Here is a 25,781-nt window from a genome sequence, read left to right as displayed (position 1 = left end):
TCAATTAAGGGAGGGGACTGTACACACCAGTCTCTATAAAAAGCCCACAGACCGCAACACGGTACTCAGGCATGATAGTTTCCATCCTGCAGCTACCATCACAGGACTACCATACTCGCAATTCCTGAGGGTGTGTAGGACCTGTGATGAGGAGCATGTGCTTATCCAACAAATGGATGAAATGGAACGCAGATTAGGTGAGAGGGGTTACCCAAGACAATTGTTACAAGCAGCGAGGAAAAAGGCTTTGGGTCACAAACGAGAGGATCTACTAAGATCCCGCACAGGCAAAGATGTGACCAATGTAATCCCGTGGGTTAGTGAGTTCGATGTGAACAGTGAATTCATGAAAAAAAGCATGAAATCATGGTGGCCAATTGTCTCCACGGACCCCGAGTTACAGATGTTTAAACAGAAACGCATTTTACCAAGTTATGCGAGGGGGAGGAGTCTTAAGAGCATTTTAGTAAAAACTGACATGGCCAAGTTCAAAGAAAATCCCAAAAATTTCATGACAAGAAAGAATGGTTGCTTTAAATGCACAGGGTGCACCACGTACTCACACATGTCACCTGCTGATTTCATATCACATCCTTTTTCAGGCAAAAAATTCCCCATCAGATGGCCACTCACATGCACCACAAAATTTGTGGTCTATGTGATAATTTGCCCGTGTGGCAGGCTGTATGTGGGAAAGACAGAGTGCCAATTTAAAATCAAGATGGCCCAACATAGGCAAGCCATTAGAAACACATTGCTGACGGGAAGAGGCGACCAACCGGTGGCCCGCCATTTCCTGGAAGCCAAACATACCATGGCCACTTTGAAGCACCGAATTATAGACCACGTCCCAGAATCAGTGAGAGGTGGCAATAGGGGTAAGCAACTCCTACAGCTTGAGTCGAGATGGATTCATAAATTGAATACCCTCAGACCAGGCGGGTTCAATGATAATCTGGGGCTGATAAATTTCCTTTGATGATCCCGTATGGGAGGAGATGGCTTTAAGTTGGTCCAGAAATCGTTTTGAGATGCGACTAGGTGTAGGGGAGCTATGGCGTAGACCCTGTATTTAGCAATTAGCTATAGAGTAAATAGATAACCTAGTAAGGTTGGAACACAAAAAGGGTTGATCTGAGCACCCAATAGTAAAATATGGGCCAATGAAGATATCTTGTTTAAAACAATAAGGGAACATCAAATTAGGTCATGGTTATGTAATCACAAAGAGACGGCAGGACTTATTTTTAATAATGGGCCCCGATAAGAGATGGTAGATTGCGGGGAGTCTATTAGGTAGAAACAATTAAAGGGTTAAGGTCACAGAAACTATTTTAACAATTCACTACGGAGTACTCATATAGATTCCGATTTTTTATATAAATTTGTTACGATGATTCATTTTAATACACATGTTTGTTTTATGACAATTACATTCCGATTATGCTGCAGGTGCAATACCAGATATTAGAATGTTAAAGATTGAATTTGTTATTTATATTGTTTGCGGTGCACAGGATTTTAGTTTTTGTTTAAGTTGAATCGCAGTCTGTTTGTTTATAGCGTCGTCATGACTACTTGCCTGGCAACCGAGACGGCAGGACCGCGTCACAGGATGTGCGCCGGGACGCCAGACAGGAAGCCGGAGCAGCGTGGCCAGCGGCGTTTGCAACGGGACAGCGCGAGAAAAAAAAGGGGGGTGAGTGTGATCTATTTAAACACTGTTGTTTGTCATGTTGGGTTATCCTGATGAAGGGGACGGGGGTCCCCGAAACGTTGATGTTCCACAATACACGCATTTGATTATTGAAAAAGTCACTGAGTGCCGCCTCTTATTGAAGCTCTGTACGTGAGGCCAGCAAAGGCCTGTGGAGAGCACCAGCGCAAGATTGTCCTTTTACGGACTGGGTGAGTGCCGGGGATCCGGAATACATATATATATATATATATATATATATATATATATATATATACATACATACATACATACATACATATACACACACACACACACACACACACACACACACATATATTATTTTTTTATACCACCACCTGCAAGATGGTTTGTGGGGGCCCCAGAGATATCTTTGTACTGGGCCCCAAAAATTGTATTGCTGGCCCTGTGTGAACCACACAGGTGCTGCTCTAGATGCAGGCGCCCCTTCAGGGCTTGGAACTCAGAGTCTCCATTGCCTCTGGGAGTTACACCCCTTATGACATGACCACCTACACATCATGCTACACATATCCACGTGAAGACACCCTATACATGACAAGCTGCAGACATGTGACAACACCATACACATGACACGCTACAGACAAGTGATGACACTCTACACATGACATGCTACAGACAGGAGATGACACCCTACACATGACTTGCTACAGACAGGAGATGACACCCTACACATGACTTGCTACAGACAGGAGATGATACCCTACACATGATATATATATTGTAAACGTCGGTTTACTTACAGGACTAAAAAGCATATACCTTAAACGCACTTGATACACTTTTAATATTGAGCCGCTGCGGCCGCAGTAATTAACCTCTCACCTTTATATTATTCCCAAACCTTACGTACACAAGGTCGCACAGTGTACGCACTCTGCGTATGTACACCGAAAGGGCGTAGTGACTACACAGTTTGCGTACACAGACCCATACGCTGTTAGCACAATGCAGCAGCCCGAGTGGCTGTAAATACACTTTAAACCTTAGCAAGGAAATGGAACACAACACCAATTGTAATTCAAAACTAGGTTGGGGTCTAACCCAACAACGGTTCTTTACTTGCAGGGGGTAACAATATAAACAATACAATAGAATAATGGCTACAGTCAATGGTACATAATTGTTTGATTTTGCCTGCGCTTCCCAGTCTGGTCCTCAGTCATCAGGGTAGATGACCTTTAGAGTCTGTGTGTGACCAGGCATGCAGCTGGCTCTTTTATACAATCTTCCAAAACTTAACACAATGGATACTGTAATCTCTTTGTCCATTGGATACAGGGATGGTCATTTACAGTACAGGAGAGGTCATAGGTTGGTATGAATAGGTGGGCGATGTCTGTTCCAGATGCACTTGTGGGTGGTCTCCTCTGGGTTCCCGCTGCATACCAAATGTACAGTAAATACAGTTTATATTTATATTCTGCTCCTGTGCATAACTATTCGCAGGAGCGTGCGATCTTCTGCAAACCAACACCGGAATATTTCCCTTAATATACCCTACAGCTGGATACCAAACACCACCTTATAACCTTGTTCTGTCCCCTCCTATCCTGTAAAGGTGAATCCCTTTGTTCTGATACCATTTAAACTGTTGTAACTTGCTGGTGCGGTGCAGGGAGACTATGTGTACATTGTGCACTATTTGGATTAAATATGTAATGTGTTTTGATGGCTTTTCCATGCGTTCACAAACTCTACCGTAAATACTCACACCACGTGCTAATGCGCAGGACCGCAGGAGCAACCATACGCAAATTGCAAATATGCGCACGCACGGCAGAACAAGTACACGCACGGAAGCCATCTGTGTGTAGTTTGTACGTGATGTTTGTACTGCAATATTTTTCGACTTTAACAATACAGACAGAGACGTCACCGGGTGTGGGGACACCCGGTGCGCACCCATCAAATGACAGCGCCGGTGGTGCACCTGCGTCAAAAGTGGGCGTGGTCACCAAGGAAGGGGGCGTGGTCTTGTGGGTCATCACTCTGGGGGCGTGCTCAGCATCTCCGAAGATGCTGGGCTGTACTGGGATGCCCCTGGAGACTGTCTGCAGCACTGTCGGCTCCTCTGCCATGACAGGAGCTGGATGCTGTAGCACGGAGGAGGAGCCCACAGATTGGTGTCACCCCCTTCTAGGCATCACAACCAGGTGCGGGCCGCACCCCCTGCACCCGCTTTGTGACGCCACTGCATACAGACATGTGATGACACCTTACACATGACACACATTACAGACATGTAATGACATACTACATGTGACATGCTACAGACATGTGATGATACCCTACATGTGACATGCGACAGCCATGCTGTCCCTGGGAGGTATTGCTAAACCAACATATAATGGTTACCAGCCCGCTCTCACCTCTCCGGCACCAGCACACAGGCAGACGCGGTGCATGCACAGAGTGGGGGTGCAGGGAAATGTAGTCTCTGTGGTAATCCAGTCTGTATGGTAACCAGTATGCTGCTGCCGGTCTCCATAGTGACTCCTCACTCTGCCAGCAATAGCATGAGCCTGAGCCTGACCCAGAGAGCAGGCCCTGGTGGCCACTACCGAGTCTGCCAGACCTACTACTTCATCTGTGGTACCTGAGTCATCCCAAGCCTGTCCCTCCGTGTACACTTCATGTATGCCCCAGCACTGTCCCCAGACTCTGCCCCTCCTGTGTTCCAGCACTGCTCCTGGACCCTACCTCCCTGTGTGCCCCTCATTTTCTACAATGCCCGCCACCCGTTGCCCTGACCCCAGACCCTGTCCCGAACTACTCCCTGGCCAAATGTAGCTTTGCTGGATGGCATCCCCATTTGCTGCTGTAGCTGGCTAGTGCTATCCTTGCCAAGGGGTAGATACGTCCCTTACCAGAAGTATGCTGGGGCATGCAATTACTCCACCATTTTCATACCATCGGTCACAGCATCGACTGCTTGAACCTGGCCACTGTGGGTGTGGTGCAGAAAACGAGATTGCAGCCGCATGCCAAAACACGCCCATGGTGAATGATTTCCCTGTGGTTATAATGTGATGACATTGGTTCAGATATGTTGAACATCTCTCTAAATATTCTGCCTAATAAATGTCTCTCTAAATAAAAGTCTGTTCTATCCTTGATCTCTTATTAATAATGTTTCTCCAGAGGTCGACCAAAGTCATTTTACTACACATGACCCTATCTACTTTGAGATTCTGTGGATGAATGAGGCAGCATGATGTAAACCAGAGAAATCAGCTCTGTACAGACAGGAATATGTAGAAATATTTTCTCAAAAGGGATGGGATCTAAAAAAATAAATAAAAAAAAATGTAAAAACAAAATGCCTAACTTGTAAATATCCACCCCCCCAAAAAAAAAAAAAAAGACAACCTGGCGCTATAAAAATTATGATTGAAGTATACTTATATTTCCATTTCAATTATTTCAATACCATTATTTTAATTAAGCAGCAGGAGAGCTCTGACTTGGGGTTTGCAATGTATAGTTTAATAAAAATTTACTTATTATAAACTTGACCGGTCAAAACAATAAAAATCACATACAACATTTAATAATCCTATAGAGGTGGATCCAAAATTATTATGTGCACATAAATATATAATATGCTAAAAGTCAGTCTGTGTACTATAATTTGTTCATATGTTCCATTTACTTATTTGTAGTTTTAGCTTGTCACCATAAATGCTGTTAGTTCCAGCACGGATACTTTATATCACAGTTCATTTATCACTTGCCACTAGCAATACAATGTTGCAGTACAAAGCTGCTCCACACCGGAGTCTTACGTGCGGCTTCCACAAGGAGTGTCAGCAAGGGTAAGTCCTGATATCACTTTTGCTAGCGCCAGGTAATTACGTTGTTCCCGACCTTAGTAATGTTACTACCTTTAAATAGGGTCCAGGAGCATTTGGGAATTATTCTTTGATAAAGCACCTGGAACAGGAGCGAAACGCGTCAGAAGTATTGGACCCCTGCCGTAATACCATTGCTCTCATCTTGCTGACCACCAGCCCTTTAGGAGCTGCAAGGAGAGAGACCGCACTATCGGCGTGTGCATGCAGCACACGGAGGACCAGATTCACAACACTCTGAGGTCGGGAACAACATAATTACTATTATTAAACTATACATTATATAAATTAGTTGTGAATTGGAATTATTGAACTTTCAGCCATATTGTACATTTTAATATAGCGCAGGGGGATAGTTGTTGTAGTGTAACTTGTAAATATCCCTATTATCCATGAGTCAATAAAAGGACATCATTGTTGAATATCGGTTAATGCCCCTTTCAGAAAGTCAATCTATGCATTTCATTCCTGCATGAACCCTGCACTTGAAGAAGGCCTCAAAGAGATGATAATAGATGACATTTACAAATTTCCATATCTCTAGCTAACCATTAGCGTGCAAAAGTTACAACTATCTGTTTTTGCTGAATTGTTTCTGTTTCATTTTTGCACACAGATTTAGGGAATATTTTCTGTATATCATCAAGAGCTGAAAATGGATCAGCCAGGTGAGTTTCAAAATATTATACATAATTAAGAACCATATTCATTTTGATAGCTGTGACCCTAACAAGGCATGAAATTATCAATAATGTCTAAGAAGAAATATCTATCTTAACTCTACTCGAAGTGACAGAAATGTTAAATTAATATAATTTTGAGTACAGTATATCAAGGATAGTAATGTGCGGGTTTGTGAGGGCAAGGAGAATGTTATGTGCAAAGAATAATATTTCATAATCACGGGAAGATGTAGCAAGCCTCTGAGAAAGATTAAACAAACAAATCAGCATCTGTCATTTCAAATGCTGTAGTCTATTCATGAAGCAGTGAAAAGAGTGGAGAAGTGAACCTGAGGAGAAATTGCCCGTGGCAACCAATCAGCTGCTCCATACAATTGTATAGTATGCAAATTAAAAAATGTTTCTCACTGGCGTGCGCAGCACATTTTATTAGGGGGTGCACCGTCGGAGGGGTGTGTCTAGCACCGCCTTTTGGGCATGTCTAGCACCATCTACTGATGGTCAACGCATATAAAATATCCACCTTTGTACCAATTCTAATAAAGCAGATACATTGTCAGATGTTGTAGTGTGCACCAAACAAACACCCCTGATGGCACTCACTGCAATTACACTGCTCCTCCTCAGCCTGGTCTGGCTACCCCTCTCTTTCCCCTGCAAGCTGCAGCAGCTTACTTACAAGTCAGTCACTCACTGACACTGACAGTCGCAGACTAGTACTGCTGCTGCTGGAAAAATGAGTGACGTGTCAATGCTGCTGCCGGCCGTCTGCCAGTATTGAATTTGTCTTCTTAAGAGGAACGCTGGCTGCATGCTGATCCTCATCAGTGGCTGGCGTTGGCATAGCATAGAAGGAGAGAACTGTGTATGTGGCGGGTGGGCATGCGAGCAGCATGACGTATTCACGTCACATCATGCTGTTTTTGTACATGGAGGTGGAGCCGGGAGTTTGAAAGCCGGTGTCAGTGGCACCCTTGATTAACCCAGGCGTCCGGTCAGTAATACAGTCCTGACAGGGTGCAACGCAGAGGGGACAGTAATAAGCCTGCTTGTCGATCACTGCATCAGGCATGTGAGATCAGGGTGCCAGAAATTAGGGGGTGCCTGTGCGCACCAGGCACCCCCCCTGCGCACACCTATGATGTTTCTTCAATACTGATTGGTTGCCATGGGCATTTCTCTGCTGTCTCACTTCTCCACTGTTTTCACTTCTTCATGAATAGACCCCACTATCCTAGATAAATAACAGCTAGAAGCCGGTTGGGTGCTTTAGGCAACTTCTTCATTTTATCTTTCTTCAAGGATTCATACATCTCCCCCACAGTGGGTTAGAAGCTGGACATAATCTTGCATCGTTCAAATATATTATCATCGATCACATTCCTTCAAGCATGCGATGATGATGAATTAAAGACATTGAAACGTTACAGTAACCTGCTATTCTCGTGAGTTTATTGACCGAGTGCCTCTGAAACAGGTTGTTATACAAGGAACTCCCTGCATTAGGAGTACCTACAGAAGGCACAGGGACTCTTCAATTGTACAAGTTTATGTGAGTGCTGCTCAATTTGGATTCATATATATAATATACACACACACACACACACACACACACACACACACACACTATATGCAAGATGCAATAGAAATGCGAAAAAACTAGAGATGTGCACCGGAAATTTTTCGGGTTTTGTGTTTTGGTTTTGGATTCGGTTCCGCTGCCGTGTTTTGGATTCGGACGCGTTTTGCCAAAACCTCCCTGAAATTTTTTTGTCGGATTCGGGTGTTTTTTTACAAAATACCCTCAAAAACAGCTTAAATAATAGAATTTGGGGGTCATTTTGATCCCATAGTATTATTAACCTCAATAACCATAATTTCCACTCATTTTCAGTCTATTCTGAACACCTCACAATATTATTTTTAGTCCTAAAATTTGCACCGAGGTCGCTGGATGGCTAAGCTAAGTGACACAAGTGGCCGACACAAACACCTGGCCCATCTAGGAGTGGCACTGCAGTGTCAGACAGGATGGCAGATTTAAAAAATAGTCCCCAAACAGCACATGATGCAAAGAAAAAAAGAGGTGCACCAAGTTCGCTGTGTGACTAAGCTAAGCGACACAAGTGGCCGACACAAACACCTGACCCATCTAGGAGTGGCACTGCAGTGTCAGGCAGCATGGCACTTCAAAAAAATAGTCCCCAAACAGCACATGATGCAAAGAAAAAAAGAGGCGCACCAAGGTCGCTGTGTGACTAAGCTAAGCGACACAAGTGACCGACACAAACACCTGGCCCATCTAGGAGTGACACTGCAGTATCAGACAGGATGGCACTTAAGAAAATAGTCCCCAAACAGCACATGATGCAAAGAAAAAAGAAAGAAAAAAGAGGTGCAAGATGGAATTGTCCTTGGGCCCTCCCACCCACCCTTATGTTGTATAAACAGGACATGCACACTTTAACGAACCCATCATTTCTGCGACAGGGTCTGCCACACGACTGTGACTGAAATGACTGGTTGGTTTGGGCCCCCACCAAAAAAAGAAGCAATCAATCTCTCCTTGCACAAACTGGCTCTACAGAGGCAAGATGTCCACCTTCTCCTCATCCTCCGATTCCTCACCCCTTTCACTGTGTACATCCCCCTCCTCACAGATTATTAATTCATGCCCACTGGAATCCACCATCTCAGATCCCTGTGTACTTTCTGGAGGCAATTGCTGCTGGTGAATGTCTCCATGGAGAAATTGATTATAATTAATTTTGATGAACATCATCTTCTCCACATTTTTTGGAAGTAACCTCGTACGCTGATTGATGACAAGGTGAGCGGCTGCACTAAACACTCTTTCGGAGTACACACTGGAGGGAGGGCAACTTAGGTAGAATAAAGCCAGTTTGTGCAAGGGCCTCCAAATTGCCTCTTTTTCCTGCCAGTATACATACGGACTGTCTGACGTGCCTACTTGGATGCGGTCACTCATATAATCCTCCACCATTCTTTCAATGGTGAGAGAATCATATGTAGTGACAGTAGACGACATGTCAGTAATCGTTGGCAGGTCCTTCAGTCCGGACCAGATGTCAGCACTCACTCCAGACTGCTCTGCATCACCGCCAGCGGGTGGGCTCGGAATTCTTAGCCTTTTCCTCGCACCCCTAGTTGCGGGAGAATGTGAAGGAGGAGCTGTTGACGGGTCACGTTCCGCTTGACTTGACAATTTTCTCACCAGCAGGTCTTTGAACCTCTGCAGACTTGTGTCTGCTGGAAATAGTGATACAACGTAGGTTTTAAATCTAGGATCGAGCACGGTGGCCAAAATGTAGTGCTCTGATTTCAACAGATTGACCACCCGTGAATCCTGGTTAAGCGAATTAAGGGCTCCATCCACAAGTCCCACATGCCTAGCGGAATCGCTCTGTTTTAGCTCCTCCTTCAATGTCTCCAGCTTCTTCTGCAAAAGCCTGATGAGGGGAATGACCTGACTCAGGCTGGCAGTGTCTGAACTGACTTCACGTGTGGCAAGTTCAAAGGGTTGCAGAACCTTGCACAACGTTGAAATCATTCTCCACTGCGCTTGAGTCAGGTGCATTCCCCCTCCTTTGCCTATATCGTGGGCAGATGTATAGGCTTGAATGGCCTTTTGCTGCTCCTCCATCCTCTGAAGCATATAGAGGGTTGAATTCCACCTCGTTACCACCTCTTGCTTCAGATGATGGCAGGGCAGGTTCAGGACTGTTTGCTGGTGCTCCAGTCTTCGGCACGCGGTGGCTGAATGCCGAAAGTGGCCCGCCATTCTTCGGGCCACGGACAGCATCTCTTGCACGCCCCTGTCGTTTTTTAAATAATTCTGCACCACCAAATTCAATGTATGTGCAAAACATGGGACGTGCTGGAATTTGGCCAGATGTAAAGCACGCACAATATTGCTGGCGTTGTCTGATGTCACAAATCCCCAGGAGAGTCCAAGTGGGGTAAACCATTCTGCGATGATGTTCCTCAGTTTCCGTAAGAGGTTGTCAGCTGTGTGCCTCTTATGGAAAGCGGTGATACAAAGCGTAGCCTGCCTAGGAACGAGTTGGCGTTTGCGAGATGCTGCTACTGGTGCCGCCACTGCTGTTCTTGCTGCGGGAGGCAATACATCTACCCAGTGGGCTGTCACAGTCATATAGTCCTGAGTCTGCCCTGCTCCACATGTCCACATGTCCGTGGTTAAGTGGACATTGGGTACAACTGCATTTTTTAGGACACTGGTGACTCTTTTTCTGAGGTCTTTGTACATTTTCGGTATCGCCTGCCTAGAGAAATGGAACCTAGATGGTATTTGGTACCGGGGACACAGTACCTCAATCAAGTCTCTAGTTGCCTGTGAATTAACGGTGGATACCGGACACACGTTTCTCACCACCCAGGCTGCCAAGGCCTGAGTTATCCGCTTTGCAGCAGGATGACTGCTGTGATATTTCATCTTCCTCGCAAAGGACTGTTGGACAGTCAATTGCTTACTGGAAGTAGTACAAGTGGTCTTCCGACTTCCCCTCTGGGATGACGATTGACTCCCAGCAGCAACAACAGCAGCACCAGCAGCAGTAGGCGTTACACTCAAGGATGCATCGGAGGAATCCCAGGCAGGAGAGGACTCATCATACTTGCCAGTGACATGGCCTGCAGGACTATTGGCTTTCCTGTGTAAGGTGGAAATTGACACTGAGGAAGTTGGTGGTGTGGTTTGCAGGAGCTTGGTTACAAGTGGAAGGGATTTAGTGGTCAGTGGACTGCTTCCGCTGTCATCCAAAGTTTTTGAACTTGTCACTGACTTCTGATGAATGCGGTCCAGGTGACGTATAAGGGAGGATGTTCCTAGGTGGTTAACGTCCTTACCCCTACTTATTACAGCTTGACAAAGGCAACACACGGCTTGACACCAGTTGTCCGCATTTGTGTTGAAATAATTCCACACCAAAGAGGTGATTTTTTTTGTATTTTGATCAGGCATGTCAATGGCCGTATTCGTCCCACGGACAACAGGTGTCTACGCGGGTGCCTGACTTAAACAAACCACCTCACCATCAGAATCTTCCTTGTCAATTTCCTCCCCAGCACCAGCAACACCCATATCCTCATCCTGGTGTACTTCAACAGTGACATCTTTAATTTGACTATCAGGAACTGGACTGCGGGTGCTCCTTCCAGCACTTGCAGGGGTCGTGCAAATGGTGGAAGGCGCAAGCTCTTCCCGTCCAGTGTTGGGAAGGTCAGGCATAGCAACCAACACAATTGGACTCTCCTTGGGGATTTGTGATTTTGAAGAACGCACAGTTCTTTGCTGTGCTTTTGCCAGCTTAAGTCTTTTCATTTTTTTAGCGAGAGGATGAGTGCTTCCATCCTCATGTGAAGCTGAATCACTAGCCATGAACATGGGCCAGGGCCTCAGCCGTTCCTTGCCACTCTGTGTCGTAAATGGCATATTGGCAAGTTTACGCTTCTCATCAAATGCTTTCAATTTTGATTTTTGGGTCATTTTACTGATTTTTTGTTTTTTGGATTTTACATGCTCTCTACTATGACAATAGGCATCGGACTTGGCAGACGACGTTGATGGCATTTCATCGTCTCGGACATGACAAGTGGCAGCAGCTTCAGCACGAGGTGGAAGTGGATCTTGATCTTTCCCTATTTTAACCTCCACATTTTTGTTCTCCAATTTTGTGTGGAATTATATGCCAGTATCAATAGCAATGGCCTACTACTATATATACTGCGCACAACTGAAATGCACCACAGGTATGGATGGATAGTATACTTGACGACAGAGGTAGGTAGAGCAGTGGCCTTCCGTACCGTACTGCTATATATACTGGTGGTCACTGTCAGCAAACTGCAAAACTAAAATGCACCACAGGTATAGAATCTAGATGGATAGTATACTTGATGACACAGAGGTAGGTAGAGCAGTGGCCTTCCGTACCGTACTGCTATATATACTGGTGGTCACTGTCAGCAAACTGCAAAACTAAAATGCACCACAGGTATAGAATCTAGATGGATAGTATACTTGACGACACAGAGGTAGGTAGAGCAGTGGCCTTCCGTACTGTACTGCTATATATACTGGTGGTCACTGTCAGCAAACTGCAAAACTAAAATGCACCACAGGTATAGAATCTAGATGGATAGTATACTTGACGACACAGAGGTAGGCAGAGCAGTGGCCTTCCGTACCGTACTGCTATATATACTGGTGGTCACTGTCAGCAAACTGCAAAACTAAAATGCACCACAGGTATAGAATCTAGATGGATAGTATACTTGACAACACAGAGGTAGGTAGAGCAGTGGCCTTCCGTACCGTACTTCTATATATACTGGTGGTCACTGTCAGCAAACTGCAAAACTAAAATGCACCACAGGTATAGAATCTAGATGGATAGTATACTTGACGACACAGAGGTAGGTAGAGCAGTGGCCTTCCGTACCGTACTGCTATATATACTGGTTGTCACTGTCAGCAAACTGCAAAACTAAAATGCACCACAGGTATAGAATCTAGATGGATAGTATACTTGACGACACAGAGGTAGGTAGAGCAGTGGCCTTCCGTACCGTACTGCTATATATACTGGTGGTCACTGTCAGCAAACTGCAAAACTAAAATGCACCACAGGTATAGAATCTAGATGGATAGTATACTTGACGACACAGAGGTAGGTAGAGCAGTGGCCTTCCATACCGTACTGCTATGTATACTGGTGGTCACTGTCAGCAAACTGCAAAACTAAAATGCACCACAGGTATAGAATCTAGATGGATAGTATACTTGACGACACAGAGGTAGGTAGAGCAGTGGCCTTCCGTACCGTACTGCTATATATACTGGTGGTCACTGTCAGCAAACTGCAAAACTAAAATGCACCACAGGTATAGAATCTAGATGGATAGTATACTTGACGACACAGAGGTAGATAGAGCAGTGGCCTTCCGTACCGTACTGCTATATATACTGATGGTCACTGGTCAGCAAAACTCTGCACTGTACTCCTCCTATATAATATACTGGTGGTCCCCAGTACCCACAATAAAGCAGTGTGAGCACATATATATGCAGCACACTGAGCACAGATATGGAGCATTTTTCAGGCAGACAACGTATACTGGTGTTCACTGGTCAGCAAAACTCTGCACTGTACTCCTCCTATATAATATACTGGTAATCCCCAGTACCCACAATAAAGCAGTGTGAGCACAGATATATGCAGCACACTGAGCACAGATATGGAGCGTTTTTCAGGCAGACAACTTATACTGGTGGTCACTGGTCAGCAAAACTCTGCACAGTACTCCTCCTATATAATACTGCTGGTCCCCAGTCCCCACAATAAAGCAGAGTGAGCACAGATATATGCAGCACACTGAGCACAGATATGGAGCGCTTTTCAGGCAGAGAACGGATAAAACTGGTGGTCACTGATCAGCAAAACTCTGCACTGTACTCCTCCTATATAATACAGCTGCTCCCCAGTCCCCACAATTAAGCAATAAGCACAAACAGAGAGGACGCCAGCCACGTCCTCTCCCTAACATTTCCAATGCACGAGTGAAAATGGCGGCGACGCGCGGCTCCTTATATAGAATCCGAATCTCGCGAGAATCCGACAGCGGGAAGATGACATTCGGGTGCGCTCGGATTAACCGAGCCATACGGGAGAATCCGAGTATGCCTCAGACCCGTGTAAAATGGGTGAAGTTCGGAGGGGTTCGGTTTCCGAGGAACCGAACCCGCTCATCACTAGAAAAAACAGGATGGCAAAAAAAAAAAAAAATCCTGCTCTGCATGTGGAACGTCATATAGTGGAAAGGGCAATTCAGTGCTGAATAGGCATGTACCCAATGAAGGGTGAGCACACAGAGTTGGAGAAACAAATATATTCTCAAAAAAAAAGCCCAAAAAAAAAACCTCTGCACTTGTGAGCAAACCACTGCTGGAATTTTCTATTTTGAATACATTGAATTAAAACTATCCCTGAAGAATTAATCCGTAATAAATCAACAGGACTTGGATAATGAGTTTGCAAGAATTCTAGTACATAAGTTAAAGAAGTTGGCCTGTAACTCACACAATTGCAGTATGTATGGCTTTACCTTGTCTATGGTAACACCTTACAACAAAAAAACAGGCATCTAACATATGAAACATGTTGTGGTATATTGAGTGGAAGTGAGTAATTAATACATCAGATGATTTTTTTTTTTTAGAATAAGCAGCTTTAACATCCAGCAAAATTTAAATTTTTCTGTTACTTAATTTTTTCTGTAATACTCTGCACTCAGGGGGTAATTCAGAGTTGATCACAGCAGAAAATTTGTTAGCAGTTGGGCAAAACCATGTGCGCTGCAGGGGGGGGGGGGGCAGATATAACATGTGCAGAGAGAGTTAGATTTGAATGGGGTGTGTTCAAACAGAAATCTAAATTGCAGTGTAAAAATAAAGCAGCCAGTATTTACCCTGCAGAAAAAAAAAAATAACCCACCCAAATCTAAAGGGCCCTACACACTAGCAGATAAAATGCACGATATGAACGTTCTCGTTCATTAATGAATGAGAACTCGTTCATATTGTGCAGTGTGTAGGCACCAATGATTAAGATGCGTGGCCCCGCGCTCGTTAATCGTTGGTGCCCCATCGCTTATACATTGTCAAAGTCTAAAAATATTGCAGTTCACACATCACGTACAAACTACGCACAGATGGCCTCCGTGCACGTACTTGCTCTGCTGTGTGTGCGCATATTCGCAATATGCGTATGGTCGCTCCCGCGGTCCTGCGTATTAGCGCATGGTATGGGTATTTACAGTAGAGTTTGTGAGTGCATGGAAGGCTATCAAAACACATTACATATTTAATCCAAATAGTGCACAATGTACACATAGTCTCCCTGCACCACATCAGAAAGTAACAGCAGTTTAAATGGTAACAGAACAAAGGGATTCACCGTTACAGGATAGGAAGGGACAGAACAAGGTTATAAGGCGGTGGTTGGTATCCAGCTGAAGGGTATTTTATGGGTAACATTCCGGTGTTGGTTTGAGGAAGATCGCATGTTCCTGCGGATAGTTATGTGCAGGAGCAGAATATAGATATAAACTGTATTTGCTGTACATTATGTATGCGGCGGGAATCCAGAGGAGACCACCCACCAGAACAGTTGGAAAAGACATCGCCTACCTATTCAAACCGACCTATGACCTCTCCTGTACTGTAAATAACCATCCCTGTGTCCAATGGACAAAGAGATTACAGTATCCATTGTGTTATGTTTTGGATGAATTGTTTAAAGAGAGCCTGCAGCAGGCCTGGTCAGAAACAAGACTCACAACGTTATCTATCAGAAGACGGAGGACCAGACTGGGTAGCGCGGCGAATCCACTCACGTATGTACCATTGATTGTAGCCATTATTCTGTTGTATTGTATTGTTTATATTGTAACCCCCTTTCAGCAATAATACGCTGTGGTGTCGGAACCCAGTGGTTTAACTACAAACTGGTGTCGTGTCCTCCTTTCCCTGCTAAGGTTTAAAGTGTATTACTATCGCATTGCATTGCTGTAAAAGGTTTAAAATGTATCTCTGGGTGTGTACGCGCTGCGTGTACTTTGTACCGTCAGCGCGGCGTGTGTACGCAAAGTCCGTACACTGTACAGGACTCTGTATGCAAACAGTGTACAATGTAGGTAGGGTGTGTTTTAAGTTTAGCGGCCGCAGCGGCTTCATGGTAAAGTGTATTTGAAGTGTGTATAAGGTATAGCTTTTCATTACTGCATATAAAACGGCATTATCAATTGGGGGCTCTCACGGGATATCACGTACTTAATGATGCACTGTACATTACAAATGCGGCTGTAATTGACCGGCTCCAATGGACGCATTGAGAATCTGATGAAAATAACATCCACGTTAATGTATTGTTGTGGTATCAGTAAGCCGCTGATATGAAATTCAAGAAACAATGCGTTTCTCATAATATTTAAGATGCTAAAATGTATTTTTATTGTTGCAAAACAAGGTTCAAAAAAGTCATATTGTGTTTGATTCAGATTGGATTGTTTATCCGTTAAGTAGGTTTAAAAGTACATTTAAAAGTTGCTGCATAGCGTTGATATAGTTTTTATTTTTAACTCAGGCCTAAAATAACTTCTGGTGCTTGTATGATGTGTGATTTCTTTGTGACAAAGGAAGCTGCATGGTCTGTCCTCCATTTTGGACTAACCACATGGCCTGTCCACCATTTTGTGTAACCCTCTTTGATGTAGAAGGGGGAGGAGCAGCGGCCATTTTGGGAAGGCCATTTTTCTAAATGGCTGATTTTCAGTCTGTTCAGAATAATCAGCTTTCCTTGGTCACATGAAACACGATTTATGAGTTACCAATGCATTTATTTAACCCATGCCATAGTCAATTACAAATAGTTTCAATGGGGCCTAGTGAAAGTTAATAGTGAGATGAATACTTGATGTAAGAATTACACACAGATATAAACAAAGTTTTTTTTTATTTTACCTCTAGGATTTAGTTAACTCTGCTTGCTATAAGATAGCCATTGAAATGCAAATGAACCTGTGTAACTGCTTTTTCTTAGCAGTGAAAAACCACTTTTACAGGCAGCCAAAAGCACATAGCATTGATATGCAAATTAGAAGCACTGAATGGGTAAATGAGTCTCATAGGAGACCAGTGAATGGTACATATATATAATATTATAATTATGTGTGTGTTTATATCAATGTATGTTCTGCAAGATGGCTATCCAATCTGAATCATATCATTTAAATTATTGATCATTGCTAGATCAATTTAGACCTGTGTGAAACCGGAGATATTTGTTGCTATATAGTTAAAACTAAAATAAATATTTAAGGGAGTAAGCATAAAGCACAAACACAGTCTGGCCTAGTTGTAAAGGTTTATACAGAAAGAAACTGTGTTGTGTTTAATGGGCAATAGTAGTTTTATTGCTCACATTTATAGAGTTGTATGATTTGTGCTATTGCGGACGTACGGTTTTGTACACGTGTCTCGGAAAAAGTACGGAACAGCACACGCAGCGTAAGAGACACGCACGGTCGCGTGTTTACGCAAATTGCGTAATAGTACGGGCGCTAAGTACAAATTACGCAATAGTTCGTTTAGTTTAAAGGTGGGACAGTAGCCTTGCTACAATAGCACAAAACTACCCGGTTTCTAAAAAATTTTTGTATAAAAACAAAATTTAGTATAAATAATTTTTATTTAAATTGCCTCTGGGGGACTTCCGGTTCCGGGACCAATGGAGTGAGCCGCACGCTACAGGAGCTCCGTCCCGCCGCCCACCGCAATAAACCTTTTCAAGGCTGTTACAGCCTCTACATCACCCGGCATACCCTCTGCAAATTCTGCGGTCAGCATGGACCGCTATGTGACGCCCATGGCTTCGGCTACACAGGCTCCTGCAGGCGTAAATGCGAGGCTGGAAAAGCGCCGCGCGGGAACCAACATGGCGCCTGGCGCCGGCCCTGAAGTCACCTCCCCAGCCTCCAAAAAAGTCGCGGCCGAGGGGACAGACATCACAGGATCACAGGTATGCCGTGACCCTGAAGCCCCTGTAACGTATGGAGATGTAGTGGCAGCAATAAAGGCAACCATGGCCCCTCTGTTATCACAGGCTGTCACTGATATCACTACACAGCTGCAGCACTTACAGCAGAGAGTCTCTCACACTGAATCCCAGCTGCAAGCTGCAACTCATGATATTGAGGGACTGCATCACTCAGTAAAATCTCTTACCACAGAGAATTATCAAATATGGAATAAGCTAGATGATATGGAAAATCGCTCAAGAAGAAATAATATCAGATTGGTGGGTTTACCAGAGTCACTTAAGGGCACAGCACTAGCTCATTTTGTACGTGTCACCCTGCCTACACTTTTGGGCATAGAACGAGACTGCAGTGATCTAGTTATTGAGAGGGTCCATCGTGTAGGCCCTGTCCCCACCCCCGCCAGACCGCGTCCACGGGTAACACTGTTTCGCTGTCTAAACTACCTTCATAAAATGGCATTCTGGTCTGCATCCCGAAAAATGAAAGATATCCAATGGGAGGGTAACAAGCTTTTCATATTCCAGGACTATTCGGTGGAACTGACCCGGGCCCGTAAAGCGTTTTCACCTATTTGCACTCAACTTGTGTCCGAGGGCCGCAAGTTTGGATTACTCTACCCCGCACGCTTACGCATTTATGAGGGTACCTCCCACAAAGATTTTCTATCACCCGCAGGCGCAGTGGCCTACCTCCGTAATATCTCTAGAGAAGACGCCACAGATATTACAGACCTCCCTTCGGCGGCTGCTGGATTATAATATACAGGTTTTCCCCCTGCGATTTCATCATATCTTCTGCGTGAACTGTGCTGGTTCTTTTTGCAAATGATCTCTTGCATGATAGTGACTGCTGCCGCTCTATATTTGATTCGGCTTCATTATATCTTCGATACGATTACATATATACAAAACAAGAAGAAAAAAAAAAATGTTCTATAATTGTTTATCATGTTACTTGCATATATTGGGGACTCCCCCATTATCATGGACTTCCGTGGTTATATCTGCTTATTTGTAATCTTTCCCATATATTCTTTACATTACTCGACTCACTACATTTCGCCCAGGAGCTGTTGTTTTTAGGAGTATGCTGTTACCCTGCTTATTTTTTGTGGGATGCTGGGTGGGTATAGATAATAGAATTATGGCGGTGGGGAGGGGATCCTCCTTTCTTGTTAGTGCCCATCACTGTATACTCGGGCGCGGGTACACCATCACTGGTGCTCGCTCATGCTTGCTGACCGGAGGTCACTGGCCACTGGCATATTAGTGACTTTTAAAATTGTACTTCTACGATTGTACGGCCTGTTACTCACGATTGCCTCCTTTCTCCCTTTTTCTTCTCTTGTTTTGTCTCTTTCCACCCCCCACTTCCCCACCCCCCATCCATCAGGTTGTGATTATGTCGCTGTTTCTTGTGAAGGTGGTAAAGAACGCATCTGTTTTGCCTTTTCCTCTGACATATGGCTAACCTGACGGTAGGATCCTGGAATGTTGGGGGCTTTAATTCCCCAGCAAAGAGATGGAAAATACTCCTCTATCTTAATAAACAACGGGTAGACCTGGCGCTCCTCCAGGAAACACACCTGACTTCAGAGGAGACGGCAAAACTAAATGCTTTGAATTGGCGAGTATTGAGGTTTACCTCTTTCAATTCTAAAGCCAGAGGTGTTGCTATATTGATCAAACGTTCTATCCCGGCGGAAGTTCTGTCCACTGTGGCTGATCCTGAGGGTCGTTATGTGATACTATCTGCTAAGATACATGGTAGAGTTTATTCAATGTGTAATGTATATGCACCTAACGTCTATTCTAAGAAATTTTTTCAGTCCTTACAGGCCAAACTGACTCCCTTCCTCACAGATCCCTTGATACTCAGTGGGGATTTCAACCTTATCTCCTCCTCCTACCTAGACAGATCACACCCACCAACAAGACCACTCTCATTGCCCAAATTCGGGGTACCCCTACTGGCTGAAAGACTGCAGGTAGTAGATATTTGGAGAGCCTTACACCCCACAGACAAAGAATACACCTGCCTCTCTGCGGCCCATCATACATTGTCTAGGATAGACTACATTTTATTATCTCATTCTCTTCTACCACATATATCCGACTCTCAAATTGAGGCAATATCTCTGTCGGACCATGCTCTAGTCACAGCGACCCTTCACTTTCCAGACGCTCCCTCATCTCCCAAATTGTGGAGATTCCCTACATATCTAGCCAACTCCCTGAAATTTCAACAAAGACTGGAATCTTCTTGGGAATCTTATAAGACTAATAATTCATCCCATTTAGATGAGGATCCTATATTATTTTGGATGACCGCAAAGTCGGTTCTCCGAGGTGATATAATATCCTATGTCTCCGCCACTAACAAGAAATACACCTCTAAGTACCTAGAGTTCCAGAAGCCCCTGTCGACGGCCTATCAGCAATACAAATCCTCTCCTACTCCACACAACCGTCTTCTTTATTTGGAGGCCAAAACACATTTCGATGAATTTATGTCTTCCATGGGTAATAGGTTCTCATTTTCAGTGACTCACAGGTTTTATAAGTTTGGCAATAGAACTGGAAAATTGTTAACGACTCTTCTTACTGGTTCCCGCCCTCCCATGGTCACCCATCCCTTACGCACCACCACTGGCGCATTAACTACAAACAACCAAGAAATCTCTGAGATAATGAATTCTTTCTATAAAGATTTATACTCCTCAACACCACATCCCTCCCCTTCCACGGAACCCACCCCTCCACCATGGCCCAAGGAGTTTTGGGACACTCTTCCTATCCCCCAACTTCAACCCTCCATGGTACAATCATTGCTTGATCCGATCTCATTGGAAGAAGTCCAGAGTGTCATTGGTCAATTTGGCAGAGATAAAGCACCGGGCCCTGATGGCTTTAGTGCCGATTTTTATAAAATCCTTTTACCCCGCATAGGGGACACTCTAGTGTCTGTACTAAATGCGATTTTGTCCTCTGACACTCTTCCCAGACATTTTAATACTGCTGTCCTTAAAGTCCTTCCTAAACCGGGTAGAGATTTGTCCCAGCCTGGATCATATCGCCCGATCTCATTGTTAAATCTCGATTATAAGTTACTCACTAAAATATTAGCAAATCGAATTAAATTATTACTCCCCCAAATTATACACAAGGATCAAACTGGATTCATTTGGGGTAGACACTCAGAGATCAATGTGCGGAGAGTTTTAACTGCCATTTATACAGCTTCCTCTTTTTCTTCTCCTTCTTTCACTCCTCTTTCCCCTCCCCCAGTTATTCTCTCCCTTGACGCTGAGAAAGCGTTCGACCTCGTGGATTGGGACCATCTTTTCTCTACTCTCCTGCACTTTGGCTTTCCTAACGACTTTGTGAATCTTCTAAAACTACTTTATACTGCTCCACAAACCCAGATTTCCTGTAATGGGGTACTGTCCTCATCATTTGAGATTCAACGCGGTACTAGACAGGGCTGCCCCTTATCGCCCTTACTATTTGCAATAGCACTGGAGCCCCTAGCGATAGCCTTACGCCAATCGAGAGTTTTTAAGGGAATCAAAATTGGAGACATTGACCTCCGTCTTGCTCTTTTTGCCGATGACATGCTATTATTCGTTTCTGATCCATCGACCTCCATCCCGGAGATCATTGGATTGATACAAGCATTCGGAACTAGGGCGGGATATATAATTAATGTGGCCAAGTCAGAGCTTCTACCCCTGGGCCCTTCTGCTCATAACATTTCCAAACTCCTCCCATCTCTTTCCTTTAAAATTTCCCACACAAAGCTTACCTACCTGGGGATTCAAATCCCAGCGAATCTCTCCAGACTATATGAGGAGAACTACACCCCTGCCTTAACACGTGTCACCTCGTTGCTAGATAGCTGGAAATTGCTGCCTCTGTCACTGTTGGGGAGGATAGCCGTCTTGCAAAGCATAGTCTTCCCGAAATTATTTTATCTTATGCAGATGCTCCCGATCCGCCTCAAGACTCAAGACATCCAATATTTACGAAAAATCATGTCAAAATTCCTGTGGAAGGGGAAAAAAGCATTTATCGCTTTGGATAAACTAATGGCCCCTAAGGCCGCAGGAGGCTTTGGAGTACCTGATTATATGTCCTACTCTATGGCGACTCTATTCCGATGTGCTGCTGACTGGCTGTTTGACAGGGAACTCTTCACAGACTCTGCTCTAGATGAGGCCTTATTTACTCCCTACTCCCCGGGAGCATTGCTTCTGTCCAAACCCTCCCTGATCCCAACTCACATCCTTAACAATCCTCTTTTTCATGATATTTATTACAACTGGCGCACCCTACACAAGAAATTTAAATGTAACCCTGAGGTGTCTGTATGTATTCCGCTATGGGGCAACCCCGCCTTCCCCCCATCTCTCATTAACTCCAATTACCGGCTCTGGAAAGAGAAGGGTCTGTCTAACTCTTCCAAAGTGTTTGACCCGGGGGGCTCTATATACCCATTCTCATCACTCCGAGAGAAATATGACCTGCCTCACTCTCATTTTTTCATGTATCTCCAGACCCGACATTATTTAGACTCAATAACTCGTATGCGCAACATACCACATGACTCGTCCCCTTCCTCTCACCCATTGTTAGTCACACTTAATATTCACAAAGCCGGACCAACACGCATTAAACAGATTTATACCATCCTGACTTCTCGCACAACAGAAGGTAGATGGGACAAACTATTTACCCAATGGTGTAAGGATATACCTGGCCTGACTAGTCACCATCAACTTAGTGATCATTATGTCTCTACCCTGAAAGCCCTGGCTTCACCTTACCTACAAGAGGTTCACCTCCGAACTTTACAGAGAGCCTATATCTCCCCAACCCAACATGCTCGATTTAACCCCTTGGAAACCGGGGAATGCCCCAAATGTCATGTTCGAATAGCTTCCTTCTATCACATGTTTTGGGAGTGTGGTCTGATCCGACGTTTCTGGCACAAATTATTAGCCTACATTAATCAGCTATTGAATATACGTGTATCAGCAACGCCCCTTTCTTGTTTATGGGCGAATTTTTCGGAATGGGATCTAGGGCCTGGGAAACAGCGAATTATTCCATTTCTCACTATCTTAGTAACAGTATCAAAGAAAATTATTTTATCCCACTGGTTATCGTCTTCTTCACCTACATTGGTAGAAGTTCATAGTAAGTTGTTACAGATCTTATATTACGACAGAAAATCGGCTCAAGTAAATATAGAGTCAGGTGTCAAAACTTTTTACAAAAAGTGGGGCCTTTACATTGACTCGCGGGATCAGACCACACAGGCCCAAATATTTAAGGTATTTGAGCACACTGAATGGTTCCTTCACAGGAAGATATTGGAAGAGTCCATGTTATAAAACTATTTTCCGTACCTTAAGACAAGCCCTAGAGTTGAAATTTAGTACTCTCCGTCCTGATATTGAAGTATCAATTGCTACCATACATTGTCTTTATGGATAAAAAACATCCTGATCCTTCTTCCCTACTTACCCTTATGTGTTTCCCTGTCCTCCCCCCCCTCCCTACTTTCTCTCTACTATTCTTCTATCTCCCCCTTTTCTTATGGACTTGTGTTTGATATAATGTTTCTAATGTTCTACTTCAAGGAAGGATTTCCTGAGGTTTGATTTTTGGAGTACTATTTGACTCCAGTGCAATGTGTTCTTATTGATGAATCACATCTACTCCACGACTTTGACGATATTATAGATTTGATTCCTGACATTGATTGATGTACACACCAATGTTGTTTTTGTGCTTTATTCATCAAATAATTGCTATCTGTTTCTGTCTTACATTGTACTCTATGAAAATCATAATAAACAGATTTAAAAAAAAAAAATTGCCTCTGGGGTAAAGCTGCCAACCTGAATGAATCCAAATTTTCTGTACAGAAAAACAAAGTATATTTGAGTGAGCGAATGTAAGAGTGAACCTATTGAACTCCAGAAGTCGGGTCCCGTGGTACACCGAGTAAGTAGAGGCTTGGTGGCGTGAAGTGGCTGACTCACGTTAATATACTTGAAATACGCAAATCGTGAGGTGATTTGCAGAGGAGCGTGATAGTGCATTGTATTGCGAAAAAGGTTTTTGTATTACGCTCCGGGCTGAGGGTCGCAGTTTGTACAACGACCCGTGGTTGTAACATAGTAAAATAGTATCAAAGGTTGAAAAAAGACAATTGTCCATCGGGTTCAACCTGTTTGTTGTCTCCTATGCACGATTATTTTGTAAAAATTTTTGACTGAAGTTGCTGACTGCCGTTCCGATTAACCCCTCTTTTTTATAATAACCACAGTGCATGACTATGTCCCGTAAACCTGGATATCCTTATCCATTAGGAATTTATCTAACCCATTCTTAAAGGTGTTGACTGAGTTGGCCATTACAACTCCATCAGGCAGGGAATTCCAAACACGTATCATCCTTACCGTAAAAAAGCCTTTACGCCGTATTGTGTGGAATCTCCTCTCCTCTAACCTGAGCGAGTGTCCACGAGTTCTCTGTGTTGATCTAACCAAAAACAGGTCCTGCGCAAGATCTGTATATTGTCCCCTTATATATTTGTAAATGTTGATCATGTCCCCTCTTAATCTCCTCTTTTCCAGTGTAAACATGCCTAGTCTTGCAAGCCTTTCCTCGTATTCCAGCGTCTCCATACCCTTAATTAGTTTGGTCGCCCGCCTCTGAGCCTTTTCTAGCTCCAGGATATCCATTTTGTAGTAAGGTGCCCAGAATTGTACGCAGTATTCAAGGTGTGGCCTCACAAGTGATTTATATAACGGGAGTATAATACTCTCATCCCTAGCATCAATTCCCCGTTTTATGCATGCTAAAATCTTATTAGCCTTCTTTGCTGCAGTCCTACTTTGGGTACTACTGCTTAGTTTGCTATCTATGAGGATACCTAAGTCCTTTTCCAGTACAGAATCCCCTAATGTTACCCCATTTAGTAGGTAGGTGTTATTTTTGTTCTTGTTACCACAGTGCATTACCTTACACTTGTCTGTATTGAAGTGCATTCTCCATTTCGCTGCCCAAGCTTCTAATTTAACTAAGTCATTCTGAAGCGACTCAGCATCCCCCTCCGCATTTATAACTTTACACAATTTGGTATCATCTGCAAAAATTGACACCATGCTCTCTAGATCTTCTGTTAGGTCATTAATGAAAATATTGAACAATAGCGGTCCTAATACTGAGCCTTGTGGCACACCACTTAGCACTTCAGTCCAAGTTGAAAAAGATCCATTAACCACAACGCGCTGCTCCCTATTGTCTAACCAGTTTTTGACCAAAGTGCATATTGTGCTTCCTAGCCCTGATTCTTGTAGCTTGTAGATAAGTCTCATGTGTGGTACAGTATCGAACGCTTTGGCAAAATCTAAAATGAATACATCCACCTCTTTACCCTGATCTAGGATTGCGCTTACTGTTTCATAAAAGCCAAGTAAGTTGGTTTGACAGGATCTGTCCTTCATAAACCCATGTTGATTCCTTTTAATGACCTTATTGACTTCAAGGAACTTCTGAATACTGTCTCGTAGAATACCTTCCAATACTTTCCCCACTATAGATGTAAGACTAACTGGTCTATAATTACCTGGTTCAGCTTTACTTCCCTTTTTGAATAAAGGCACTACTTCCGCTATACGCCAGTCTTTGGGAACGACCTGATATTACTGAATCCTTAAAGATCAAAAATAGCGGCTTTGCAAGTCCAGAATAAAGCTCCATTAGAACCCTTGGGTGAATACCATCCGGACCTGGTGACTTATTAATCTTTAAATGTTTTAATCGGTCACAGACTACTTCCTCGCTTAAATAA

This window comes from Pseudophryne corroboree, chromosome 8 (genome assembly GCF_028390025.1).
Source record: "Pseudophryne corroboree isolate aPseCor3 chromosome 8, aPseCor3.hap2, whole genome shotgun sequence".
Classification (NCBI taxonomy): domain Eukaryota; kingdom Metazoa; phylum Chordata; class Amphibia; order Anura; family Myobatrachidae; genus Pseudophryne; species Pseudophryne corroboree.
The sequence above is the reverse complement of the archived record's forward strand: the minus strand, read 5'-3'. Positions refer to the sequence as shown.